We start from the raw sequence: 11380 nt of genomic DNA on the forward strand, positions 1-11380 counted from the left end.
ACAAGCAAACACTTCCATTATGTTCCTCTTATGTAAGGACAAGGGAAGGCATTTTCATTCATGAATGGAAATGTTTATGACATTTGTGGTCTAGTGATTTCCCTTTACAATCATCCTTCATATCTCTGGAAATCTCTTACAATTTCAGTAATACTCCTGATATTATTTTCAGTTCTTTCTGTATAATTTCACTTCACCTGCTCTGATGGTTTTTTTCCAGTCTATTAACCACCTGAAAAATGACAATGCTTTACCTAGAACTTTGCAGTGGGACTATGAATACAATATTGTAACACCTGAAAACACATGAAATGTTAACCCAAAGCCATTCACTAGCATTTATAGAAAAAACTCATGTTTAACTGTACCACCATATACCAGCCAGATTTTAAGCCAAGGCTTGAAATAAAAATAATAAGCTTTTTTGTGTCCTTTTAACAAAACACTTGGTGAAGAAAGCCTCTCTGCCAAGGCTATACTCTGTTTTTGTGACAGTGCCCAGTTCCCAGAGCTGACACATTTCTGTGCTAGTTTGAAGGAGACCTATTACTTCAGTACTTTAGAAATATTCACAACAGCACACAGCTGTTTTCGCTGGAGCTGGCTTTCACAACACTGTAATGGCAGTTAAACTGAACCAAAAATCCTTGCACAGGATGTAATCAACCTCAAATCTACAGAGAAACATTGGGAAACTGCCTTTTAAGTGCCAAGAAAAACAACAGTCGTTTACAACAAGCTCTTCCTAATGTCCAGTCAGCTCAACCCAAGTGAAACATGTTTCTCAAAACGAAAGTAGCGCAGAGCAGGGAAGAAAAAGCCCTTGACTTTTGTAATGAATTTTTTAAAATAGAAACACAGAGAGACTCTGACACTGGCAACCACCACTGATCCCTCCTGCCCACTGAAGCTCAATCATCACCCAGTCTGTGAATCCACTTCTTGAGTGATAAAACTCTTGTTTTCCAACATTTTTCTCCGGCCTCCTTCAGACCCTTGGAAAGTTCCTGTCCCTCCAGCGGCAGGGCTGTTATATGTCATGTTTCCTACTCAGAGAGCTTAACCATTATCCAGCTCTTGGAGCCATCCCATCGCCCCAGATTTACGGCTTTTCCCAGGATGTCAGTCCAACCAAATCCCCAGGTGTTCCCAAGAAATGCCTGAGTCGCTCTCCACTTACCCCAGCCGAGGCTCAGCAGTTGTGGGCCATGCAGAATGGAAAAAAGCCCTCATATGATAGTGTCTCTATATTTACCAGAAAGAAAGGAGCTGGGGTGCTTGTCCTTTAAGTGTCTCTAAAGATGGTTTGCATAGCTGGATCTCAGCTTATCTATGCTTTTCTGCTTTCGCTTCCATACATGGATCTGTTCCCAACAGTAACTCCAAGCTGTCGAAAAGAAGCTATCTGGCAGCTTTCAGCTTCATCTGACACGTAAATGAGCGTGAATAAATAATTACATTTGCTGCCGTCTCTCTTTTTTTTTTTTTTTTTTTTTTAATTGCACCTCAGGACACCTTTTCTTTTTTTCCTTCTCCCCAGATTAACATTTTGCTGTTTTTCCCAAAGTTATTCCTAGGGGAAAGCAAACAGAAATGACCCAGGCAGATTTTTCTCTCCCCTTCCCGCAGGCTCACATAATTTTATTCTCATAAATATCTTTTTTTTTTTCCATTTGCTTTGCTTATAGGTCAGAGTTTTGCATGTTTGCTACTTGGAATCATGTCAAAGCAATATACATCATGTCTGTAGCAAAGGAAGGTTAAAAGTCAAATTTTTGGAGAGAGAGAATACAGCTGAGCCACGTGACTGCTCCCAGATTAGCAGCAGTAGCAGGAGTAAGCATTCCTCTGATATTACAGTAGCCACCGTGGGACATGCCTGAAACTCTGAAGAGAGAAGCTGCAGTTTGGAAGCTTCCTGCGGATCTATTTATTAATAAATCACTCCTTGTTCTTTTCCCTATCTTTCTAGGTACTTTCCTGCTTCCTCGATTTCAGTTTCAGAATGGGCTGATAAAGAACAAATATGGGAGGGAGCCCTGTGGCACAGGTCAGGAAAGAACTCATATAATTACCCTTAACTCTGCCCTTTGTAATCTTTGCTGTGCAAATGGAAATGTTAAGGGCTCCAGTGAAAGGGAAACACTAAATAATGTCTTTATTATTGTTTGTTATAGTGGCAGCTGGGAGTAGAAAATATATTAGTGAGCTAATCAATTGTTTCGTAGTGGGCTCTCTGGATGAAAGAAAACTGATAAAAGCCATATTCAGAGAGACTTGAGATATCTAAGGCTGAATAGATGTTCCTATAGATGTTTCTATATATAATAGATATTCCTATTTGGGCACTTGCATGGAAAATGGCATCCTCAAACATGGTGGCTTTGATTCATTGCAGGACATGAAAATTCCTTGTATATTCCCACACACCAATGACCTTGACTGTTTGAGATTTTTCGTAAACATCTGTTGAACACCAGGCGGAAGAGAAGTTTTTAAAGAGCTCACCAGCTCCACCTTTACAATTAATGATAAACTACATTTTCTACATTAACAAATTGCCCAAGTAGAAATGCCTCTTCAAGTGTCATATTTGACTCCTGCTGTTTGCTGTCTCAGAAAGTGGAGGGAATGTGCATGGGAGTGTGTGTATAAATGGGGATCTGAGGAGATTCCCAGCATCTCCCCAGCACCCAGAGCAGACAGCCTCTCTGGGAACACATCCCAGAGCAAACTGAAGGCCAATGGAAGAGTGCAACAGGCAGCAAAAGGAGTCTGGAAAAGATAAGTAGTTACAAAGGAAACCCTCCAGTTTTCAGTACATTTTCCAAGTGGCTGTATTGCGTACAGACCCCTGTTGTCTGGGGTTGTGCAGAGGGATGGGATGAAAAAAATTCCTTCTGGAAATTTGCCCTGGAGTTTCTCCAGCCTTTCAAGAGCAGGAGCCATCTCATCCTGGGAAGGTGCTTGAACAGGAATATCACCATTGCATGTTAGACACACCTGGTGACTCAGGAGGTCTGTGTTCTAATGCAAATGAGAACATGATTCAGCAAAGTGTTTAAATTCCTGCTTAATTTTAAATATTGAATAATACTTCTGATTCCCCTGGGGTTACTCATGTGATCTTCATTCTATGCTTTACTAGGTTGCCCACATATGGACATGAAGCTGCCATGAAGCAGCACAAGAAATAAACAAGGTTTGGCACTCACATGTGGGTGTATTTGCATCTCACAAATGTCTTGGCTTTAGGTATTGCTCCTAGGAGGTCTAAAGGCCAACAAAAAATGGGCTAAGACAAGAAAAACCACAGTTCATTGCATGTGTCCTCCTTTCCATGAGGGAAATTGTTGAAAACCACAGGTGTCTGTGGTTTTCACTGCCAAAGAAAAACCTAGGTGGCTTTGAGAATAACATGACAAAGCTGCACTCAGAATTTCAGTAGCTACAAGGACAAGGGAGTAGGCTGTTTTCTGGCTTTGATCTGCCTTTTGGCACAGTGGCCTTGTCACCCTCCAGATGGGTGACACCACCCCCTTTAAACTCTGCTCCCCACAGAGAGAGGCCAAAGAGCTTCTCAGATTTTCCGTGAGAGGTTTTTCCATTCTTCCCTGCTGGGAGAGGTGAAGTCTGTATCAGGGTGGTGATAAGGTGAAAGGCATTTTCCTGAAGCAAAAGAAAGAGCAGACAGCAGTGTTGCCAAGCACCGAGAGGGCCTCAGGGAGATGGAAATAAAGCACCTTTGACCTCTGTGCCCACTGACTTCCCTCCTCCTCCCCAGAAAAGCAGACCAGGGGGATAAAGTCCATCTTTGTGGTGAGACATGCAGGGGACATCACAGCTCTGCCAGGCTTGGCACCAGCTGGACTTGCAGGAGTGCTGGTGGATGCAGGGCTGGACCAGGACCTGTGTCTGTGACAGGTGAGGGTGGTGGACTTCACCTGCTGAAGCCTGGAGAGCCCCCCCCCAACACCTGAGTCCCGTCCCAGAGCCTCCCCAGGCTCTTCCATAGCATTTAGATGCTTATTGTCCAGGATTGTTCTCCAGGAGGCTGAGCTATTTTGTGCTCTCTGTCCTCTCTGCCTGCTGCTATCAACGCTGTAGCCACAAAATGAAAGCAGGCCTTGGTCCTCAGAAACACGTGTGCTCTTCCCCAGGCTGTGTGCTGCAGTTTGGAGCCACCAAAGAGGTGTTGAAGTGTCTTTTATGAATATCAATGTGGATTTCGTAAGAGTGATTTAAATATAGCTGCCTGCTTTCCTGGGAGACCCTGTAGCTGTATTCTCACTGCAGCAAAGGCTGCACCATCTGCCCAGCATTCGCAGCCGCTTCCCAGAGACCGCCAGGGACTTGTCATCCTGCATTTGCCTTGCACAGGGCTCCAAAATGAAGGCTTTCTGGGGAAAAGGGATGGATGGGCAGCCTTCAGCGCATTCAGATGTGTAGCTCAGGTGCATTTATGTGGCATTATGCACAGGGAAAGCTGGACACAGCTCTGAGCAACCTGATCTAACGTGGAAGCCAGCCCAGCCCTGAGCAGGGGCTGGACCCCCAGAGGTCCCTCACAGCCTTAATTATCCTGTGGTTCAGTGAGAAATTCAGTTTAGGATATAACCATACGGTAGAGGAATAGCAAGGAAATCTGAACTCCTAGGGCACCTGTGACATTTTCTGTCTTCCTCTTGTTTCTTGTGCCTACCTTCAAGCTCTCTGAGTGTGGTTCAGCTCTTTTTCCACATCCATGGCTTTTTTCCAGTGTTGTTTGAACCTTACTGCTCTGCAAGTGAAAATCCACTACTTACCCTTTTTTTTTTTTTTTTTAAAACAAAGTGATTAAAATGCAGTTGGGCCTGTGCCCAGGTAAAGCACAAGAAAGTCAGGCAGTCATTCTTTCCTTGTGTTAAGTATGTAAAGTTTTGCAAGCAAATAAGACTTTTTCTGTTTAGGGTAAGCAAATATGCCTTGAACCTGGGGAGTGTCCAATTCTTAGTGATTGTTTATTTCACCAAGGCATAAATTACTGTGCCTTCAGGACAAAGCTAATAGAAAAAATGCTAATTAGTGCTGGTCAAAAATTTTCCAGTGGAACATTTTTCTGTCAGAAACTCTCCTGATTAGTCAAAGTTGAAATGTTCCAGAGGAACATGTTGATTTTGCTGAGCCTCAAATGCCACGGGGTGAGCTGAGGTGGGGTGGGAGCGAGGAAGGAGGGAATCCATCAAAACCCTCTTGCTGATTCCCTGACAATTCATCTGCTTGGCTGCCAGCCTTGTGGCACTGCTGAGGATCAGAGTTTGGGGCAGTCTGCCATGCAGAAAACGTGCTGATGAACAAGTTGTGAAAATTCCCTTTTCCTGGATGGGAGCTGTAAGTACAGAAGTCAGGGAGCCTCTCTCACCTCCCCGGCTCCCTTCCACGGGACACCAGCCTGGGAACGTGCTTGCAGAATGGCATATCAGCATTCCCAGATGAGGTACCTCAGGCAGCTGAGTCACACCTTCTCCTCAGCTTATAAAAGAGAAGACATGAATTTTGTTCTGGGATTTCTGCTGCGAGGAAAGGACGAGCTGCTCTGATATTATCAGTGTTCATTTGAACTCGGGCTTCTACAGGTGCAGCTTTTCCAGCTGTGACATGCCAAATCCTCATACAGTGCTTTTTTATATCTCACACTTCCTTGTGTTCTGACAGAGCTGCCTCTGCAGGTGGAGAGATGAGGATCACAGCACTGTGGTATTCATGAATTCCAAAACAGCTACATGGGCTTCAATTTGCATGGAACTTTGAGGGCTCTATGGCCAAACAGGAGCTGAAAATCCCACGAGCTTGGGTCTGGGGGTCCCAGCTCACTCCAGGCTTGCTCTGCTGGCCTTGGGGCCAGACATGCCACCAGCAGCATGTTTGGATGGTGCCTGCACCAGTCCATGTTTGCTCCTGGCTCTGCTTGTGCCTGCTCACTCCTTGGCTTCCCTCCTGCTGGAACCAGCCCAGCTCTTTGGCCTTCCCCATCTCCCCCTTCCAAAAACACCCCTGGGGCAGGGCACCAGTTCCTGGGGGTGGTGGTCATGCCCTTCCCTTGGGTAGGACCCCTCTTCAGATCCCAGAGCTGGCAGAACATGGCTCTAATGCTGATCAGAATATTGCAGGAACCAGGACTGAGGATACTCTGAATTGCTCAGCATTAATATTTGATGCATTTCAATATTTAAAGAGCTAAGATAATTTAAGAAACACTGTCACTTTTAAAAATTATTTGTAGGCAACTTATAATGGAGCAAATCCACTTGGAATGAACAATATTTTGGCTAGGGGAGATGTATGGCTCAGACAGCTGCCTACATTTATTTAAAACATCAGAGAAATGACAATTTTGAAATTCTCTGCTAGAAACCTCAGGTCTCAACAGGCCAGACTCCCAGCCAGCAGAAGCAAGCAGAGGATCCAGACAATGTTTTAATGCTGGATGTGCTCAACAATTTTGTTGAAAGTCTTGCCTGTTGAAAAAAAAAAAGGTAAAGGAGACAGAGGGTTTCCCTAAGAGTTTTGCTTTCAGTGAAAATATTTGGGTTGTCATCTGAAACTCGAAAACCACATCTGGAAAAAAAAAGAAACTGCTGATTGCCAAGCAAGGAGAAAAAAAAATTCTCCCACCTTTCTCCTTTATTTTTTTTTTTAATTTTATTTTTAATTTGTTTGCCTAGAGCAGGCTGTCATGAGGGGCTGCAGCCTTGTACACCTGATCAGGTGCTGATAGCCCCATCATTTGCCTGATAAAAGCCTCTGAGACTGCTCGGAGCTGTGACAGGAGCAGCATCTCCTTTCCATATCATCTCCCTCCCATATCACATCGCTGCCCAGAGCACAGGGCAGCGGGACGGTGGCACCATTCAAACGCCACCAAACCGAGCTGCTTTATGTAACACAATCTGCTTCAAAAGAACCCAACGCACCACGGAAACTATGCGAGGCGAGCCAAGAAACCCTGGTACAATAGCACAAACAGAGACAAACAGTCTGTAAAGGACAGCACACTTGGTTACCAGTGAGGGAACATTCTGCATTAAACAGTCCCTTTGTTTCTCATTTTCTCGTTGTGATCATCAAGGGAGATCTGCAAACACGACATCAAAAGATCAGCCTAGGAGCAAAAATTCATACCTGCAGCGGGTCTTGGCAAACAGGAGCTGCTGGTTGTACAGTGCACAGGAATTTTGTCCAGCTGCCCCTGAGGGACCTGGGGAGAATCACCACACTTTTATTTTCTTCCCTAACCACTACTGTGGTATAAGCCACTTCTTCACCTTCCTCCTCTCTGGTTCTCCTGTGTGCTGCCCAAATACCACCCTGTTCTCTTAAATTCATAGAACCACAGGGTCACAGAATATGTGGAGTTGGAAGGGATCCATCAGGGTCATCGAGTCCAGCTCCTGGCCCTGTGCAGGACACTCCAGGGGTCACACCCTGTGCTTGAGATTATAGTCCAAATGCTTCTTGAACTCTGCCAGGCTTGGTGCTGTGACCACTGCCCTGGGGAGCCTGTTCCAGTGCCAGCCACCCTCCAGGTGAAGAAACTTTTCCTGATATCCAACACAAAGCTTCCCTGACTCAGCTGCATGCCTTTTCCTTACATCCTGTCACTGGACACCAGAGAGAAGAAATCAGTACCTGCCCCTCCACCTGCTCCAGTGAGGATGTTGAAAACCCCACTGAGGTTTCCACTCCTCTTCTCCAGGCTGAACAGACCAAGTGACCTCAGCCACTCCTCACACGGCTTCCTTCACCATCCTTATGGCCTCCCTTGGACACTCTCTAATAATTTAATGTCTATTTTATACCATGGCACCCAAAGCTGCCCCCAGCACTGTGGAGGTGAGGCTGCCCCAGTGCAGAGCAGAGCAGGACAATCCCCTCCCTTGCCTGGCTGGGGATGCTGTCCCTGATGTCCCCAGGACACAGGTCACCCTCCTGGCTGCCAGGGCACTGCTGGCTCATGTTCACCTTGCCATGGACCAGGATCCCAGGTCCCTTTCCATGGCTCTGCTCTCAAACCTCTCATTCCCCAGGCTGTACATCCAGAGCTGCCCCATCCCAGGTGCAGAATCCATCACTTGCCCTTGTTAAACTTCACATGGTTGGTGATTGCCCATCTCTCTGAAATGTCTAATTTGTATGAGTCTGAGTAATTAAAGAAAATCATTCTCAACCTGCAAAAAGTGGCAAGATCAAGGTTCTGCTCTGCATGGCTTTCCTGCTGAATTGCTGGCTTGGTCCAACTCCCTGTCTCTGCCTACAAACCCTGCCCAGCTCATAGCCTCAGGCCCTGGCTGATCCTGCAGTCCAGTTTGTTCAGCCAACACACAAGGACAGTGCAGGGAAAGGGTTTCCTATGGAAATCTCCTCAGATCTTCACATCTACCTGGTGCATTAGCATCTGGGACCTCAGTCTGCAAGCAGAAACTGGATTTGATCTTGTTCTGTTCTTGTTCATTCCTGTGCAAAGCAGAAATGGAGTAAGTTTGTTTTCTGCTGCTGTGTCTCTTTGGGGCAACTTCTGTCTGTCACTGGAGGTATGGAGGCACTTATGACAGAAGTGTCTGATTCTGCTGGGTTCTAGGTACAGCTACAATGCAGTGAGGGAAAGCAGCTATTTTTCTCACTAGTGATGCACATGGCAAAACTGCTATGGCAAAAAAGAAACAGCACCTGTCCCAGAAAACAGAAGCAAACATGACAGAAGTGTAGTAACACAACAGTCAAAGGTTTCAAAATGTTCACAGTCTTCTGATGGATGAAGGCAAGAGAAAGGCAAACAGAAAGGAGATTCACACTTCTAATCACAGCAAACCACCCAGAGGAAGGTCTGGTTCAGCCACCACTGAAAGTCACTAGCAGAGCTCTGCCAATCTTCCTTGCAACCAGAGGAGATTTTGGAGCCCTGAATGGTTGAATATTGTGAATTTCAGAAATTTCTCATCTTTACAGTTTGCTCATGGCCTGATACTCCTTTGTCCTGACTAGAAAGGAGATACCATATTTTGATTTCTTCCCCTGATGTGAAGCCATGACCAGATTCACCCAGGCCAGTGGAGCTGCCAGGACAAAAGTGGTGCTTTATCTGAAGAAAGCTTGGTCACAGAATTCTGCCTGAAGGTATCTGCCATCCAGAGAATCATAGAGATCATCAGCCCTCTGGGATTAGGAAGGAGTTCCCATCCTGTAGCTCAGGGGTTCCCTTGCAACTGCAGTCATCTTGAGGTGATGGGATTTTGACAACTTTTCTCCAGAGTGTTTTCATTTCTGAAACCTTGTTGGTGTGATAACATTAATCAGCACTTCTGTGGAAATAGTGCTTTTGGAGATGAACATTGTAATCAGGATGAAGAGCCTCTGATGAGTATTGCTGAAATTAAAGAGTCTAAATTCAGCAAAATTGCTTTCACTGGGAAAATGCATTTTGATCCGAAGCCACTGTTATCCACTAGCTCCATGCTAGCTTGACAAAGCCAGGGATTCTCACAGTCAGAGGGGGCCCCAGCAGAGATGGTCCTCATCCCCCACATTTCCCAGCCTTGCTTTCCTCAGTGTGCCAGGGCTGTCCCCCTTGTGCTGTGCCCTGACAGCCTCTCTGGCATCTGTGGCTCCTGGAAGGCAGTGCAGAAGCAGAAATCCTGGTCCATGCCTGTGCTGGAGAAACTGGGAGCTGCCCATTGCTTGCTGCAGGGCCCCTCATTCCACATCCTGTTGCCCTGCTGAAGAGATTCAGATTTTTCTCCTATTTTTGTGTGTGGTCCATAGATGTTCCAGGGCTCTCAGGGACCTGCAGGGTTGGGAGGGAAGTCCAGGGGTGACAATGTTGATGTCCTTTATTGGTGTCCCTGTGGAAGGGGCTGTCTCCAGACTCTCCTGGATATGTTGAAGCCTTGCTGAAGGCAGCAGCTTCTCCCATGGGGGCTGGGGAAAGGCAGTTCTTTGCACCTCCCTTTTGTGACAGTATAAACTGGAGTAGATAAATATTCAAACCCAGAGAGCAAAGCAAGGGTGCGATGTCAGTGTTGGTGTGACTGGAATTAGGTAATTTGTGCATGAACATGACTAAATATGAAAGAAAGGTATCAGGTTTGTAAATCTGTCAAGGGTGAAACATTTCAGAAAGTCTGGCCTATAAAACAGAAATACAAAGACTAAAAGTATCACTTCCCTCCAAAAAGCATGAAATTACTCACACTGCCAGCGCTGGGACCATAAAGCTGCAAGTGCACAGCTCTGGGGCAACCCAAAACTCTCTTTTCCTACCTTCAGCCTCCTTCTTTACCACCTCCCTGGAAAGACAGAGGAAAGCAGAGGAGAAAGCAGAATTTCTTAAGGCTGGCTATTACTGCTTATTCTTCACAAGCTGCTCCTTAATGCTGTTAATGCATTTCATACAACACAGGAGAGATTTAATACGCAATTAAAATAATTACTAGGTAATCATTAATAATTTCCTGCATGTTCTCAGGGGTCTGAAAGCGAGCTCCAGGCTGGCAGAGCTGCAGTCCTGCACGGCACGTCCCATCATTGATTAAGTGTCCTCATTTTTTCCCCCTTCCTCAGGATTGTCTGCCCAGAATAACAGAATCACAGAATGGTTTGGGTTTGAAGGGACCTTAAAGATCATCCAGTCCCAAACCCTCTGCTGTGGGCATGGGCACCCCCAGTAGACTCCCTTGCTCAAAACTCCATCCAGCCTGTCCTTGAACACTTCCAGGGATGGCGTATGCACAACTTCCCTCCAAAATTTCTTCTTTATACCTGATCTGAATCTACCTCCTGTTTGGGGGTAGTTGGAGGGCAGAAAGAAGAAGGGAGCTGATTTTGCTTGCTGCTTCCTTTTGTACTATCAAAAACACCTCCATTCTTCTTGAGGCACAGGAAAGGGGACAGTGTCAGCAGCCAGAGGAAGACAGGAAGGTTTACCAGGAAATCTTCTTTCTCTGTGATGTTCAAACATGGGCATGGAAGCCCAGAGAGGCTGTAGGATGTCCCTGCTGGGAACCCACAAATCACAGCTAGACATGGTCCTGAGCAACTTCATCTGAGCCTGACCACAGTCCCTTCCCACCTCGATTATCCTGTAATTCCCTGCATTTCCAAGAAGCTCAACAGAGGAACTTTTCTGGCACTGATGACTGCTGTTTACCCAGCAGGAGGCCCAGAGCAGAGAGCCAAGTGCTCCTTCCATGGGTGTGGGCTGGCTCCAGATTTACCTCCCCATTAGACACCCTAACCTTCACACTGTGTTTCATCTTCTGCTAATTAAATATTCAGGACTGGAAGGCAGTGGAGACAGAGATTGATCACTTGATATTTCAGCTGTGATTACTATGAATTCATTCAT

General features: G+C 45.9%; 1 protein-coding gene across 1 annotated transcript in view; it reads right to left on the reverse strand.

Moving 5' to 3' along the window:
• Nucleotides 1–1330, reverse strand: part of SLC8A1 (solute carrier family 8 member A1) — a 132637-nt gene extending 131307 nt beyond the window's left edge. Inside the window, exon 1 of the mRNA XM_074536941.1 lies at nucleotides 1181–1330. The gene's annotated coding sequence lies outside the window, so the exon portion shown is untranslated. The remainder of the gene's footprint in view (nucleotides 1–1180) is intronic.
• Nucleotides 1331–11380: the final 10050 nt, after the last annotated feature.

Source organism: Zonotrichia albicollis, chromosome 3 (assembly GCF_047830755.1).
Source record: "Zonotrichia albicollis isolate bZonAlb1 chromosome 3, bZonAlb1.hap1, whole genome shotgun sequence".
In the NCBI taxonomy this organism is placed as follows: domain Eukaryota; kingdom Metazoa; phylum Chordata; class Aves; order Passeriformes; family Passerellidae; genus Zonotrichia; species Zonotrichia albicollis.